This window comes from Moschus berezovskii, chromosome 7 (genome assembly GCF_049115385.1).
Source record: "Moschus berezovskii isolate FMDL1 chromosome 7, NW_MosBer_1.0, whole genome shotgun sequence".
Taxonomy (NCBI): Eukaryota; Metazoa; Chordata; class Mammalia; order Artiodactyla; family Moschidae; genus Moschus; species Moschus berezovskii.
In genome coordinates, this window is record NC_142466.1 from 31,043,797 (window position 1) to 31,060,893 (window position 17,097).

A 17,097-nucleotide genomic window follows, 5' to 3' on the forward strand; every position below is an offset into this window, starting at 1 on the left:
TCCCATGCCTTTAATTATCTACCTCAGTACATCTCAAACTTAAATGCATCGTGAATCACTGGCTACTGCTGCTGCTTAACTGCTTCAGTCTTGTCCAGCTCTGTGCAACCCCATGGACTGTAGCCTGCCAGGCTCCGCTTTCTGTGGAATTTTCCAGGCAAGAATGGAGTGGGTTGAAGAACTGGAGTGGGTTGCCATGCCCTTCTCCATGGCATCTTCCCAATCCAGGGATTGAACCCAGGTCTCCTGCATTGCAGGCAGATTCTTTACCACTGAGCCACCTGGGAAGCCCAGAACTATTCAGAATGCAAAAGCTCAGACCTGGCTCCAGACCTCAAGTTCCAGGTGAAAGTGAGGGGCTTCTCTGGTGGCTCAGCAGTAAAGAATCCGCCTGCACTGCAGGAGATGCCAGTTCAATCCCTGGGTCGGGAAGATCCTCTGGAGAAGGAAATGGCCACCCACTCCAGTATTCTTGCCTGGGAAATCCTTGGACAGAGGAGCCTGGTGGACCACAGTCCATGGTGGCTTAAAGAATCGGACATGAATGAGCCATTAAATAACAACAAACAACAGGTGAAAGTGATGCGTTGGTCCAGGGACCACATTTCAGTAGCAAAGGTTGGCATCCTGCCTGAAACATGCTGCGTCCCTAGAGTCAATGTATCAGAGTTGATGTGACATAGTCCTGTGTTGTCAAACATCAGAGATATTTCCAGTTTCCCTGTAAGGATGAGGCACATCTTTATAAGTATTAGCCTGCATCCAACATCTCTTGGAGAAGGAAATGGCAACCCACTCCAGTGTTCTTGCCTGGAGAATCCCAGGGACGGGGGAGCCTGGTGGGCTGCTGTCTATGGGGTCGCACAGAGTTGGACATGACTGAAGCGACTTAGCAGCAACAGCAGCAGAAGCAACATCACTTCTTAGGAAAAATATCTATAAGCAGTTTTCTGAGTCATACATATTTTTAAGGGGGAAATAATTTATTTTTAAAGAGTCCAAGACAGTAATTAATCCCACCTCACAGCACATAAGACTCAAATGTAGCTGTGACACTTCCTGTCACAACTGCATTTCCCCCTATCTGCAGGGAACCGGCACAGAGCTTTCTTTGATATTTTTGGTAATTGTGACCACAGTGTTGTTATTATCCAAAATGCCTTCCCTCTGTCCTTTCTTCAATTCATCTAATCTTATTCACTCTTTAACAAGCAGTTTTAATCTCACTTTCTCCAGAAAGCCTCCCCTAGTTGTCCAACAGTGAACTCACTTGCTAAACATTTGCACTGTTACTCCCTCGGCCAGTTATCTCAAAGCATGCTTATTTACTTTCCCTTGATGCCATTTAAATATGTCACTCAGCATCTCTCATCTCCATGACTAGATTGTGAACTGCTGGAGGGAATGTGTGCTCCATCCAAGTCCTTTGAGACTCCCCTCACAGGGATCTACTCCAGAAGGAATGTGGGTGCAGCTGAGCCACAGTTTGGAATGAGAAGGTCTGTGTTGGAAGACCTACTCTGTCATTTACCATCTTGTGTGATGGAGGAATAAGTCATTTAACCTCTCTGAGCCCTACTTTTGTCATCTGTAAGTTGGGGGTAATATCTGTGCAGATTCCTTAATCAGGTTGCTGTGCAAATTAAGATTCTGATCATTATATTGCTTTCCAAAATTTAAATAATTCTCTGAAACAATCTCAGCTTAGATCTTAGATGTCTCTAAACTTTATCTGATACATGCAAACCTCTTTCATCTTCTCCACCCCTTACAGAAATGAGCATATCTTGGATTTAAAGACCTTTACCCAGCAGCAGTATCCAGCAGGAATTAAAGAGAGTTGTCTTGTTTTCATTGCATTTATTTACTTTCTACTTATGACAAGCAATATTGGTTTTCTAGTTGTAGGAGTGACATGAAGTTCACTTTTTAAATAAGCTTTTTAAAGTTAGAAAAGGCAAGTTAGTGTAAAGAAAAATGCTTGATAAATAGTTATGAAAATATGGCAAAATATCATGCTGCTGTTATAAAAATGACTGAAGTTTGAGAAACAGCTTACCGTAGGAAGCCACATTCCAACGGTAAACCAATATATGGATGTCAGTTGTTATTTTAGCTATCATTAAAGCTGAAACTGCAATACTTTGGCCACCTTATGCGACGAGTTGACTCACTGGAAAAGACTCTGATGCTGGGAAGGGTTGGGGGCGGGAGGAGAAGGGGACGACCGAGAATTAGATAGCTGGATGGCATCACCGACTCTGTGGACATGAGTTTGAGTGTACTCCGGGAGTTGGTGATGGACAGGGAGGCCTGGCGTGCTGTGATTCATGGGGTCGCGGAGAGTCGGACACGACCGAGCGACTGAACTGAACTGAACTGACTGATGTAACCTACTGGGAGTCCAGTTCTGTGAGTTGTTCTCCAAAAGCCCATGATATGATAGTGTTAGTTGCTCAGTCGTGTCTGACTCTTTGCAACCCCATGGATTGTAGCCCACCAGGGTCCTTGGTCCATGGAATTCCCAGGCAAGAATACCGGAGTGGGTTGCCATTTCCTTCTCTACATGATATGATAGATTCCCAATAAAAATTACACATGTGTGGTTAAAAATAGACCCGAAAGTTGGGGAGAACAAGATGGCAGAGAAGTAGGTAGATGTGGAGTACATCTCTTTCCACGGATACATCAGGAATACATCTTCAGACACAGAAGTGCATCCAGAACACCAGCTGAGAGCAGACAGGAGTACCTGACCAGAGGAAAATAATATATAGAACCAAAAGGATGAAGGAAGTAAGGGGAAAAACAGGCGTGTTAGTAGGACTGGACCTGCCCTCGGCGGGTCAGAGAACTGAAGCAGGGGTCCAATCCCCACATCGGGGCAGTTGTCTGAGTCAGAGGAGAAACATTTAAGGCTGAGAGTGAAACAGCTGATATGTGGCAGCCTAAATGGAATGAGAATCAGACAGCCCTTGCCACAGCCATACATACCCTGGACAGGGGTGTGGGTCCCCTAGAAGGCACAGCGGCTGGGAGCTGGAAATTAGGGATTGTGGAGCAATCCCAGGGTGAGGGCTGGGACTGTGGAGAGACAGATCGAGGGGATGTGAGGGAGGAGATTGTGATGGGAAATGCCTGTGGAGGAAAGTGATACTGCTGAGTCATGCGTAGTGGGTAGATCCATCACCATGGCCTCTCTCTCCCCACATGCCAGCATTGGCAGCTGAACAGTAGAGACACTGGCCCATCAAACGCCTGACACACTGAACTACAGAGCATGATGCCCCCAGAGTGCTCCTTTAAGTGAATGATGCAAACTACAGAAAAGGACCCCACCTTTAAGTGCCTGATGCACTGATCTACAGAGTAGGACCCCAGTCAGGGGGCACCCTCTATGTGCCTGATGCATGGAACAACAGAGGAGGATCCCAGGCAAGGGATCCCTCTAAGGGCCTGAACAGGCGGAGCTACGGTGAAAGACTAGCCAAAGAGGCCTTCTGATCGCCAGCTACAAGAGGCTCAATAAAGACTCTGATAGGGCCATAACTCCTGTGGTAGAGGCAGTCTGTGTCCCTACACATTTGACGCCACCAGGGTCCCCACAAACCAAGCAGTTGCACCACCTTCACGCTCAACTCTCACTGGGACAGAGCTGCCACAGGCAAAACAAGTCTTGTGTCTATGCGTGCAGAGTCACTTTGGTCGTGTCCGACTCTGTGTGACCCTGTAGACTGTGGCCTGCCAGGCTTCTCTGTCAGGGAGGGGGGGTTCTCCAGGCAAGAATACTGGAGCATATTGGCCAATACTGGTTGCCATACCCTTCTGGAGCACTATATTTCCTGCTTCCCTAGCCACCAACTCCCCTGAGTACCCGGTGCTGCCAGAATCCCTGCGACCCAAGCAGCTGCACCACCTCCACACCTGGCCCTCACAGGGGCAAACCCTAGTCCTCCAAGGCAGTCACAGGAGCAAACCCCAGTGGATGACCCATATGCAGAGGTGGAAATAAAACCACAATTGAAACCTGGGGCAGTGTGGCTAAAGAAGAAGACCCAAAACCTTCAAATTAAATCCATACGATCAAGTAGGCAGACTCTGTGTCTATGGAATATATAAAAGATCATTGAGAGCTCCCACAAAAGAAGACGCACTAGTTCTGATAGCTGTGGGCATTGGAGTCAAGAACACACAGGAGTAGGACCAGATTAGAATCTGAGCTGTCCCCACAGCAGGTCCAGAGATCAACACAGTGTTGGAGTGCATCCTAGGGAGGTGAGGTGGACTGTGACTCCCAGCGAGGGAAAGGACTCTGACAGCAGCAACTCAAGAAAAACCTTTATTATTCTTATGTTTTGACTTGTTCTGTAGATTCTTTTGGAATTTTTTTTCTTTTTTCTTTTTCCTTTTTTTCTCCTCTGTTGTAGTTGTCAATTTTATTGGCACTATGAAATCTAATTAAGCTTCTGAGCTTTCGAGCTTTCTTTTTCCTCAGTCACATTTTTTATTGTTGTTATAAACCTCTGCCTCTATGCTGGACTTTTGCAGTTCTATGGAGTTTTCCCTTTTCTTTTTTTAATTTTAATTTTTTATACTTATTATCATTTTTTCTACATTACTCCTGTATTTGCTTTTCCTACTGTTCTTTTCCCCTTGCAGTTAATCTTTAATGTATATAAATCTCCTTCATCCACTTCTATTTAACTTTGTATATCTATTCTTTCTTTCTTTCTTTTCTTTCTTTCCTTTCCTCTCAACATATTTGTTAGTTTTGTTTTCATTGCTTTATTCTCCAGTTGACACCTTGCTTTAGTTTTGTTTTCCAATTTGTGCGTTAGTTAGTTTTGTTCTTAATTGGTAAATAATAATTTTTTATTTCCTTTGTTCGCCGAGCCAATACATTATTTTTGTTGGACTGTTTTGACTTTGCTCATGGGTGTATATGTATATGTGTATATTCCATTATTTTAATTATTATTTGCCTGATTTAATAACTGCCATTTGTCTAGGGTTCATCTTTGGTTTCTTATTTTTGGATATTTGTTTTACTCTCCCTTAATGGAATAACAAACCACTGTGGAATCTTAGTTCAGGACCAGAGAGCAAGCCCTAAGCCTTTGGAGTGGGAACACTGTCTCTAAGACACTAGACTACCAGAGAACTAACCCTAGGGAGTATCAGATAGTGAGAACTCAACACAAAGGAAACCACTTTATGCAAGACCCAGCATCACCCAACCACCAGTAGCACTCTGTGCAGGATGCCTCATCTAAACAAAAAACAAAACAAAAATACAAACCCAATCATCATAGAACAGGATTACCACCTCACTCAGCCTTGCCCATCAGAGGAAAACAAACAAACAAAAGTGCAGCACAAATATCACTCTACACAAAGCTTACACAAACCACTGGACCAACTTTAGGAGGGAAGAGACCAAAAGAAAGAAGGAATTCAACCTTGAAGCCTGGGAAAAGTGAAAGTGAAGTCACTCAGTCATGTCTGACTCTTTGCGACCCCATGGACTGTAGCCTACCAGGCTCCTCCATCCATAGGATTCGCCAGGCAAGAATACTGGACTGGGTTGCCATTTCCTTCTTCAGAAGCCTGGGAAAAGGAGACAAACACAATAGGTTAGAAATAATAATGAAAAGGCAGAGAAATATTACACAAATGAAGGACAAACAAGAAACACAAGAGTCCAAATAAATGAAGAGGAAATACGCAAACTACCTGAAAAAGAATTAAAAATAATGATAGTAAAGATGATCAAAAACCTTGAAAACAAAATGGAGAAAATGCAAGAAGCAATTAACAAAATACCTAGAGAAATTAAAGAATAAACATACAAAGACGAACAACACAGTTACTGAAATTAAAAATACTCTAGAAGGAATCAATAGCAGGATATCTGAAGTCAAAGAACAAATCAGTGAGCTGGAAAATAAACTGGTAGAAATAACTTCTGAAGAGCAGAATAAAGTAAAAAGAATGAAAAGTTCTGAGGATAGTCTCAGAGACCTCTGGGGCAATATCAAATGCACCAACATTCAAATTATAGGGGTCCTAGAAGAAAAAGATAAAGGGTATGAGAAAATTTTTGAAGAGATTATAGTTGAAAATTTCCCCAACATGGAAAAGGAAATAGTCAATCAAGTCCAAGAGGCACAAAAAGTCCCATACAGGATAAATCCAAAGAGAAACACACCAAGACACATACTAATCAAACTAACAAAAGACTGCTACTGCTGCTGCTAAGTCGCTTCAGTCTCATCAGACTCTGTGTGACCCCATACACAGCAGCCCACCAGGCACCTCTGTCCCTGGGATTATCCAGGCAAGAATTCTGGAGTGGGTTACCATTTCTTTCTCCAGTGCATGCATGCACGCATGCATGCTAAGTCGCTCCAGTCGTGTCCAACTCTGTGCGACCCAATGGACAGCAGCCCACCAGTCTCCTCTGTTCGCAGGATTCTCTAGGTGAGAATACTGGAGTGGGTTGCCATTTCCTTCTCCCAACAAAGACTAAACACAAAGAAAAAATGTTAAAAGCAGCAAGGGAGAAGCAACAAGTAACATACAAGGGAAACCCCATACATTTAATAGCTGATCTTTCAGCAGAAACTCTGCAGGCCAGAAGGGAATGGCAGGATATCTTAAAGTACTGAAAGGGAGACATCTAAAACCTAGATTACTGTACCTGGCAAGGATCTCATTCAAAATTGTTGGAGAAATCAAAAACTTTTCAGACAAGCAAAAGTTAAGAGAATTCAGTACCACCAAACAAGCTTTACAACAAATGTTAAAGGGACTTATATAGTCAAGAAATCAAGAGAAGAAAAAAGATCTACAAAATCAACCCCAAACAATTAAGAAAATGGCAATAGGAACGTATATATCAACAATTACTTTAAATGTAAATAGATTAAATGCTCCAACCAAAAAACACAGACTGGCTGAATGGATTAAAAAACAAGACCCATATATATGCTACAAGAAACCCACTTCAGAGCTAAAGACACATATAGACTGAAAGTGAGAGGATGAAAAAATATATCCCATGCAAATGGGAAGCAAAAGAAAGCTGGAGAAACAATCCTCATATCAGACAAAATAGACCCTAAAGAAGATTACAAGAGATAAGGAAGGACACTGCATAATGGTCAAGGGATCAATCCAAGAGGAAGACATAACAATTGTAAATATGTATGCACCCAACATAGGAGCACCTCAATACATAAGATAAACACTAATAGACATAAAAGGAGAAATCGACAATAACACAATAATTGTAGGAGACTTTAACACCCCACTCACAGCAATGGACGGATCATCAAAACAGAAAATTAATATGGAAACACAAGTCTTAAGTGATACATTAGATGCGATGGATCTCATTGATATCTTCAGGACATTCTATCTAAATACAGAATACACCTTCTTCTCAAGTGCACATGGAACATTCTCCAGGATAGGCCACATCTTGGGTCATGAATCCAACCTCAGTAAATTTAAGAGAATTGAAATCATGTCAAGCATCTTCTCCGACCACAACACTATGAGACTAGATATGATTTACAAGAAAGAAGTGTAAGAAACACAGACACATGGAGATTAAACAACACGTTTCTCAATAACCAACAGGCTACTGAAGAAGTCAAAGGGAAATTAAAAAATCTCTAGAAACAAATGACAATGAAAACACGACAACTCAAAATCTATGAGATTCACCAAAAGCAGTTCTAAGAGGGAAGTTTATAGCAATACAATCCTACTTTAAGAAACAAAAATAACATCGAATAAACAACCTAACTGTCCACCTAAAACAACTGGAAAAAGAAGAAAAAAAACAAACAAACAAACTTAGTAAAAGGAAAGAAGTCATAAAGATCTGAGCAGAAATCAATGGGGAAAAAAAGAAAGAAAGAAATAATAGTAAAGATGAATAAAGCTAAAAGCTGGTTCTTTGACAATATAAACAAAATTGACAAACCGTTAGCCAGACTCATCAAGAATAAAAGAGAAGAATCAAATCAACAAAATTAGAAATGAAAAAGGAGAGGCTACAACAGACAGTGCAGAAATACAAAGGATTATAAGAGACTATTATGAACAACTATATGGCAATAAAATGGATAACCTGGAAGAAATGGACCGATTCTTAGAAAAGTTCAAACTTCCAAGACTGAAGCAGGAAGAACTAGAAATTATGAACAACCCAATTACAAGCACTGAGATTGAACCTGTGATAAAAAATCTCCCCCCAAAAAAGTGACCAGGACCAGATGGATTCACAGGAGAATTCTATCAAACATTTAGAGAAGAGCTAATGCCCATCCTAAAACTCTTTCAAAAAATTGCAGAGGAAGGAACACTTCCAAACTTATTCTACGAGGCCATGATCACCCTGCTACCAAAAGCAGACAAAGACAACACACAAAAAAGAAAGCTATAGGCGAATGTCACTGATGAACACAGATGCAAAAATCCTCAACAAAATTCTAGCAAACAGAATTCAGCAACACATCAAAAAGCTCATACACCATGATCAAGTTGGGTTTATTCCAGGAATGCAAGGATTCTTCAATATATGCAAATCAATCAATACGATACACCATATTAACAAACTGAAAGATAAAAATCATATGATAATCTCAATAGATGCAGAAAAAGTCTGTGACAAAATTCAGCACCTATTTATGATTAAAACTCTTCAAGAAATGGGCATAGAAGGAATTTACCTCAACATAGTAAAGGCCATATATAAGCCTATGCTGCTGCTGCTGCTGCTAAGTCGCCTCAGTCATGTCCAACTCTGTGCAACCCCATAGACAGAAGCCCACTAGGCTTCCCCGTCCCTGGGATTCTCCAGGCAAGAACACTGGAGTGGGTTGCCATTTCCTTCTCCAATGTGTGAAAGTGAAAAGGGAAAGTGAAGTCGCTCAGTCATGTCCGACTCTTAGCGACCCCATGGATTGCAGCCTACCAGGCTCCTCCATCCATGGGATTTTCCAGGCAAGAGTACTGGAGCCTGTGGCAAACATTATTTTCAATGGTGAAAAACTGAAGAATTCCCCTAAGATCAGGAACAAGACAAGGGTGTCCACTTTTGCCAGTTATTCATCATAGTTCTGGAAGTCCTAGCTACAGCAATCAGAGAAGAAAAAGAAATAAAAGGAATCCAGATCAGAAAAGAAGAAGTAAAGCCCTCACTGTTTGCAGATGACATGATACTATACATAGAAAACCCTAAAGATAGTATCAGAAAATTACTAGAGCTAATCAGTGAATTTAGCAAAGTTTCAGGATGCAAAATCAATACCCAGAAATCACTTGCACTTCTATATGCTATCAATGAAAGATCAGAAAGAGAAATTAAAGAATCAATCCCATTCATCATTGCAACAAGAAGAATTAAATATCTAGGAATAAACTTACCTAAGGAGACAAACAGACTGGTTCCAATTAGGAAAAGGAGTATGTCAAGGCTGTATATTGTCACCCTGCTTATTTAACTTCTATGCAGAGTACATCATGAGAAACACTGGGCTGGAAGAAGCACAAGCTGGAATCAAGATTGCCGGGAGAAATATCAGTAACCTCAGATATGCAGATGACACCACCCTTATGGCAGAAAGTGAAGAGGAACTCAAAAGCCTCTTGATCAAAGTGAAAGAGGAGAATGAAAAAGTTGGCTTAAAGCTCAACAGTCAGAAAACTAAGATTATGGCATCTGGTCCCATCACTTCATGGGAAATAGATGGGGAAACAGTGTCAGACTTTATTTTTGGGGGCTCCAAAATCACTGCAGATGCTGATTGCAGCCATGAAATTAAAAGACGCTTACTCCTTGGAAGAAAATTATGACCAACCTAGACAGCATATTAAAAAGCAGAGACACTACTTTGCCAACCAAGGTCCGTCTAGTCAAGGCTATGGTTTTTCCTCTGGTCATGTATGGATGTGAGAGTTGGACTGTGAAGAAAGCTGATCACCGAAGAATTGATGCTTTTGAACTGTGGTGTTGGAGAAGACTCTTGAGAGTCCCTTGGACTGCAAGGATATCCAACCAGTCCATTCTAAAGGAGATCAATCCTGGGTGTTCATTGGAAGGACTGATGCTGAAGCTGAAACTGCAGTACTTTGGCCACCTCATGCGACAAATTGACTCACTGGAAAAGACTCTGATGCTGGGAGTGATTGGGGGCAGGAGGAGAAGGGGACGACAGAGAATGAGATGGCTGGATGACATCACCGACTCAATGGGCATGCGTTTGGGTGAACTCTGGGAGTTGGTGATGGCCAGGGAGGCCTGGCGTACTGCGATTCATGGGGTCACAAAGAGTCGACTGAGTGACTGAACTGAACTGTAGACAAAAGAACTGTACACAGAAAATTATAAGACTCTAATGGAAAAAATCAAAGACAACATAAACAGATGGAGAGAAATTCCATGTTCCTGGGTAGGAGGAATCAATCTTGTGAAAATGACTCTACTACCGAATGCAATCTACAGATTCAATGCAATCCCTATCAAATTACCAATGGAATTTTTCACAGAACTAGATCAAAAAATTTCACAATTCATATGAAAACACAAAAGACCCCAAATAGCCAAAGCAGCCTTGAGAAAGAAGAATGGAGCTGGAGGAATCAACCTTCCTGACTTCAGATTATACCACAAAGTTATAGTCATCAAGACAGTATGGTACTGGCACAAAAACTGAAATATAGACCAATGGAACAAGATAGAAAGCCCAGAAATAACCCATGCACCTACGGGTACCTTATTTTTTACAAAGGAGGCAAGAATATGCAATGGGGCAGAGACAGCCTCTTCAACAAATGGTGCTGGGAAAACTGGACAACTACATGTAAAACTGTGAAATTAGAACACTTCCTAACACCATACACAAAGATAAACTCAAAATGGATTAAAGACCTAAATGTAAGACCAGAAACTATAAAAGTCTTAGAGGTAAACATAGGCAGAACACTCAATGACATAAATCAAAGCAAGATCCTCTATGACCCACCTCCTAGAGTAATGGAAATAAAAACAAAAGTAAACAAGTGGGACCTGATTAAACTTAAAAGCTTTTGCACAGCAAAGGAAACTATAAGCAAGGTGAAAAGACAACCCTCAGAATGGGAGAAAATAATAGCAAATGAAACAACTGATAAAGGATTAATTTCCAAAATATACAAGCAGCTCATACAACTCAATGCCAGAAAAACAAACAATCCAATCAAAAAGTGGGAAAAAGACCTAAACAGACATTTCTCCAAAGAAGACATAGATGTTAGATGTGTTTGTTAGATGGCTAACAAACACATGAAAAGATGCTCAGCTTCACTCAGAGAAATGCAAATCAAAACCACAATGAGATAGCACCTCACACCAGTCAGAATGGCCTTTATCAAAAAGTCTACAAACAATAAATGCTGGCAAGGGTGTGGAAAAAAGGGAACACTCTTGCACTGTTGGTGAGAAAGTAAATTGATACACCCACCGTGGAAGATGGTATGGAGATTCCTTTAAAAAGTAGGAATAAAATCACCATATGACCCAGTAATCCCACTCCTAGGCATATACCCTAAAGAAAACCAAAATTGAAAAAGACACATGTATCCCATTTTTCATTGCAGCACTATTTACAACAGCTAGAACATGGAAGCAGCCTAGATGTCCATCAACTGATGAATGGATAAAGAAGTTGTGGGACATACACACAATGGAATATTCAGTCAGTTCAGTTCAGTCGCTCAGTCGTGTCCGACTCTCCGCGACCCCATGAATCACAGCACGCCAGGCCTCCCTGTCCATCACCAACTCCCGGAGTTCACTCAAACTTATGTCCACAGAGTCAGTGATGCCATCCAGCCATCTCATTCTCTGTCATCCCCTTCTCCTCCCACCCCCAACCTTTCCCAGCATCAGAGTCTTTTCCAATGAGTCAACTCATCGCATGAGGTGGCCAAAGTATTGCAGTTTCAGCTTTAGCATCAGTCCTTCCAAAGGAACGCATTTGAGTCAGTTCTAATGAGGTGGGTGAACCTAGAACCTATTATACACAGTGAAGTGAGTCAGAAAGAGAAAGATAAATATTCTAACTTATTCTAATAAATAAGTATTCTAACGCATATATACAGAATCTGGAAAAAAATGGTACTGAAGAATTTACAGGGCAGCAGTGGAGAAACAGACGTAGAGAATAGACTTAGGGACTTGGGGAGAGGGGAGGAGAGGGTGAGATGTGTGGAAAGAGTAACATGGAAACTTACATTACCATCTATAAAGTAGATAGCCGACAGGAATTTGTTGTATGGCTCAGGAAACTCAAACAGGGGCTCTGATCAATCTAGAGGGATGGGATGGGGCAGGAGATGGGAGGGAGGTTCAAACAGGAGGGGATATATGTATACTTATGGCTGATTCATGTTGAGGTTTGACAGAAAACAGCAAAATTCTGTAAAGCAATTATCCTTCAATTAAAAAATAAAAAGGAAAAAAAGTAGACCTTATAGTCAAGTGTTCTCTTATTTGACATATGATTTTTCATTATTTCAGCTTGCAGAAAAACCCAAAGAACATAGAGAAGAGAGATTGTTTCTAATCAAGAAGTGAGACATAAATGCAAAGACGGGGTTGGTCAAAGTGACTAGGGTGGTGCAATGTATACCAGTTACAATTCAGAAAAAATAGAGAGTTATGTTACTTGACAATGAGTAATTTCTCTTCCTTTCAAAAACAATAAATATTTGAGGAGTACCAATTGTACAGAGGATACTCTGCTTGCCAAGATTGGACTAAAGCTTGCATTCATGGAGAAAAACAAAAGATTTACTATGCCCTGAATTAGCATGACTGCTGCTATTGTATTAGAACTCAAAACAAGTTAACACAGTGACATCTCCCAAGGAAGGGGCAGGTCTATTAATTCTACCTCTGCATAAAGAAATGAAATTAGTCAGAGAGAGGTTAAGTGATTAGACTAAGGTCATAAAGTTATTAATATCCAGAATGAATAAGAAAAGATTCTGACTCTGTGGATCTTGTAATTTCGCCATTTATTTCTATCTAGGGTGGGCTTCTAGGATGCTACATCTTCCTACTTGTCTAGAGGAATTAGTGATGATTTGACTCAGTGGTTCTCGACTTGGATTGTGCAATAGTAGATTTCAGTTAAATGGTATTAAATTAAATCATGGAATTAAGATGAGCCATGGTATTTTGGTTTGATGAGAGCAGAGAGAATTGAACCCTCAATTTGAAGGATGATTGCAGCCATGAAATTAAAAGACGCTTACTCCTTGGAAGGAAAGTTATGACCAACCTAGATAGCATATTAAAAAGCAGAGACATTACTTTGCCAACAGAGGTCCGTCTAGTCAAGGCTATGGTTTTTCCAGTGGTCATGTATGGATGTGGGAGTTGGACTGTGAAGAAAGCTGATCGCCAAAGAATTGATGCTTTTGAACTGTGGTGTTGGAGAAGACTCTTGAGAGTCCCTTGGACTGCAAGGAGATCCAACCAGTCCACTCTAAAGAAGATCAGTCCTGGGTGTTCATTCGAAGGACTGATGCTGAAGCTGAAATTTCAATACTTTGGCCACTCATGTGAAGAGCTGACTTATTGGAAAAGCTGGGAGGGATTGGGGGCAGGAGGAGAAGGGGATGACAGAGGATGAGATGGCTGGATGGCATCACCGACTCGATAAACATGAGTTTGGGTGAACTCCGGGAGTTGGTGATGGACAGGGAGGCCTGGTGTGCTGCGATTCATGGAGTTGCAAAGAGTGGGACACGACTGAGCGACTGGACTGAATTGAATTGAACTGACCAAGCTCCTAATGCAAGTGGACCAAGTTGTGGGTGGCTTATCTTCATGAGACCTGAAGGAGCCTTCTTGAGTTCTTTAAAAAAAAGAGAGAGAGAGGATGGGGGGAGGCAGGAGAAAGCAGTGATTAAAATCTGAGGCTTTGGAGTTGAATCAGCTTAGTTCCAAAATCTGCCTCTGCCATAGAATCTTGGACAAGTTACTTAATGTCTGTGATCTTTAGTCCAAATATGAAATGGGAAGAATAATGATAATCACCTCGTGTGCTCACAAGAAGGATTTAATGTGACATGAAGAATGGGTTTAGAACCTGCCTTCCTGGTATGGAAAGCACTCACTAAGAAGATGAAAAGATCCCTGAAAGGAAAGTATGAGTTCATGTTTTAGACATTTTAGGCTCTTCTGAGGTTCACAGTCCTGCCTCTGGGATGGAAATTACTTCAGATGATGGCCATGCCCTTTAGATCTTTTGTTTATTCCATTAATAAATTGTTATTTTCCCAAAAGTTCTGAGTGCAACATTTTCCATCATGTCTCAGAGCCTTCAGCACATGGGAGACACCCTTCCCCTTTAACTGGCATTTCTACTTTGTTGTCCTAATGTCATTTCCTCTAATTCAGACCCCTTTCTGCCTCCCCATTGTTGCCATTCTCCCCTACTGGTCCAGTGTGTCCTTCTTGACTCTTTCCTCTGCCTCCACTACTGCAGGCTTCTCCCCTCATAATATTTAAGTTTGGGTTCCCCTAGAAGCAGACCCCACAGCCTGACTTTCAGTACATGCAGTTTACTTGGGAGGTTCAGAAAACACTGATAGGAGATCAGGGGAGTAAGCCAGGAAGGGGAAGCAGGCAAATAATAGTGAAGAATAAAGCCAGCACCACTAGGATGTTTAGAGCTTATTCCTTGAGCAGATGGTGTAAAACACACCTGTGGCAGCCCAAACAGTGTCCCCCAACAAAGAGATCCATGTCCTAATCTCCAGAACCTGTGAATATGTTACCTTATATCTTAAAAATGGCTTTGCAGATGTGACTAAATTAAGGATCTTGAGATGGGAAGATTACCCCGATTATCCTAGTGGGCCCAAAGTAATCTAAATGGCCCTAATGAGAGGGAGGCAGCAGGATCAGAGTCAGAAAGAGACTCAGAGTTGTTAAATTGCTGGCTTTGAAGATGGAGAAAGGGACCGAGAGCCGTGGAATGTGGGCAGCATCTAGGAGCTGAAATGGCAAGACAGTCATTCTCCCCAGACCCTCCAGAAATAACCTTTTAGCCCGTTTTGGACTGAGACCCATTTTGGAGTTCTGACCTCCAGAACTAATAGATGATAAATATATGTTGCTTTAAGCCTCTATGTTTTGGTAATTTTTTATTGTAGCAATAGGAAATAAATACAACATACTTTAGAGGTCTTCCACCCAAAGGGTAAGGTATTTATGTACTGATTCCTATCACTCATCAGCTGAGGGCTGCTGGGGGTGATGGTGTCAATTCCTCAGCTCTTTAGTAAAGGGAGGTACCTGCTGCTGCTGCTGCTAAGTCGCTTCAGTCGTGTCCATCTCTGTGCAACCCCATAGACGGCAGCCCACCAGGCTCCCCCATCCCTGGGATTCTCCAGGCAAGAACACTGGAGTGGGTTGCCATTTCCTTCTCCAATGCATGAAAGTGAAAAGTTAAAGTGAAGACACTCAGTCGTATCCGACTCCTAGCAACCCCATGGACCGCAGCCTACCAGCCTCCTCCGTCCATGGGATTGACACAAGTCTTTATTTTCTTGGTTTCCAAAATCACTGTGGATGGTGACTGCAGCCATGCAGTTAAAAGATGCCTGCTCCTTGGAAGAAAAGCTGTGACAACCTAGACAGCATATTAAAATGCAGAGATAGCGCTTTGCCAACAAAGGTCCATATATGCAAAGCTCTGGTTTTTCTAGTAATCATGTGAGAGTTGGACCATAAAGAAGGCTTAGTGCTGAAGAATTGATGTTTTTGGACTGTGGTGTTGGAGAAGACTCTTGAGAGTCCATTGGACTGCAGGGAGATCCAACCAGTCAATCCTAAAGAAAATCAACCCTGAATATTCATTGGGAGGACAGATGCTCCAGTATTTTGGCCACATGATCTGAGGAGCTGACTCATTGGAGAAGACCCTGATGCTGGGGAAGTTTGAGGGCAGGCGGAGAAGGGGCCAACAGAGGATGAGATGGTTGAATGGCATCATAGACTCAATGGACATGAGTTTGAGCAAACTCCAGGAGATAGTGAAGGACAGGGAAGCCTGATGTGCTGCAGTCCATGGGGTCGCAGAAGATCAGACACAACTGAGTGACTGAACTGCAGCAACAAAGATCCCAGTGGTTCCGAGTCAGCCAGAGCACAGTGAAGTGCTGAGACTCCAGGGAGATGGACGGGGCACCCACGGAGCCTGCATTAGCTGCCCTTCATCTGTTCTTCCCACCCAGTCTGCCTCCATCATTATCTCCCCGCAGACCAGCCCTTCCAGGCAATCTCCCAGCACTTGACAGGTTAATCTTCCTCGAACCAGGAGGACCTAGGGGATTTGCCCCCTTTCTCACACATCCACAATGCCTTCATAATGTAAGATCCTCACAAAGGAGCTCAGAGGTCAGAAAATAAAACAGGGCTGGATCCCCTGAAACTTGAATTTTGGTCCTTGAACTTTTCTGGGTGCACAGAAGAGACAGCAGATGTGCTTGGCTATCTATTTGTGGACAGAGTTCCAGACTTGGCATATGAACCCCTGGAACCTTGAAATGTGGATCCCTTAGGTCTGCATTCCTTAGAATAGCAGTCACACCATGAGGAAGTGAGAAAACTGATTTGAAAATGGAGAAGGTTAATTAAAGGAAACATTGAAGACGTGCGGCTGTCAGTTGACACAAGAGACACTGAGCCTGAGACATTCTGAGTTCTACACATTTAGAGAATGTCACGCATCTATTTAGATAAACTCAGGATCCAGGAAGACGTAATATGCTGAAATTACTTCAGGACATCAGAACAAGGACGTTCACCCCTCCTACTCTGCCTACTCTGCCTGCCTTGATGAGAAGTGCTTCAAGTTTCAGAGCCTTTGTATGGCAGATGTCAGCTCAGATTAAAGACTCCCTTAAAATGTGTCCCCAGACCTCACATTGCCTTGTCCAAGCTGTGCTGACTCCCTATAGGTCCAGACCATTAAAGGGTAGAGAAACGATAGTCTACACATTTTTAACATATCAAAAATAAGTATGCTT

At 42.1% G+C, this 17,097-nt stretch overlaps 1 protein-coding gene across 4 annotated transcripts in view; it reads left to right on the forward strand.

Moving 5' to 3' along the window:
* SLC24A2 (solute carrier family 24 member 2) overlaps window positions 1–17,097 on the forward strand; it is a 287,097-nt gene that overhangs the window by 84,747 nt on the left and 185,253 nt on the right. The window lies entirely within an intron of this gene.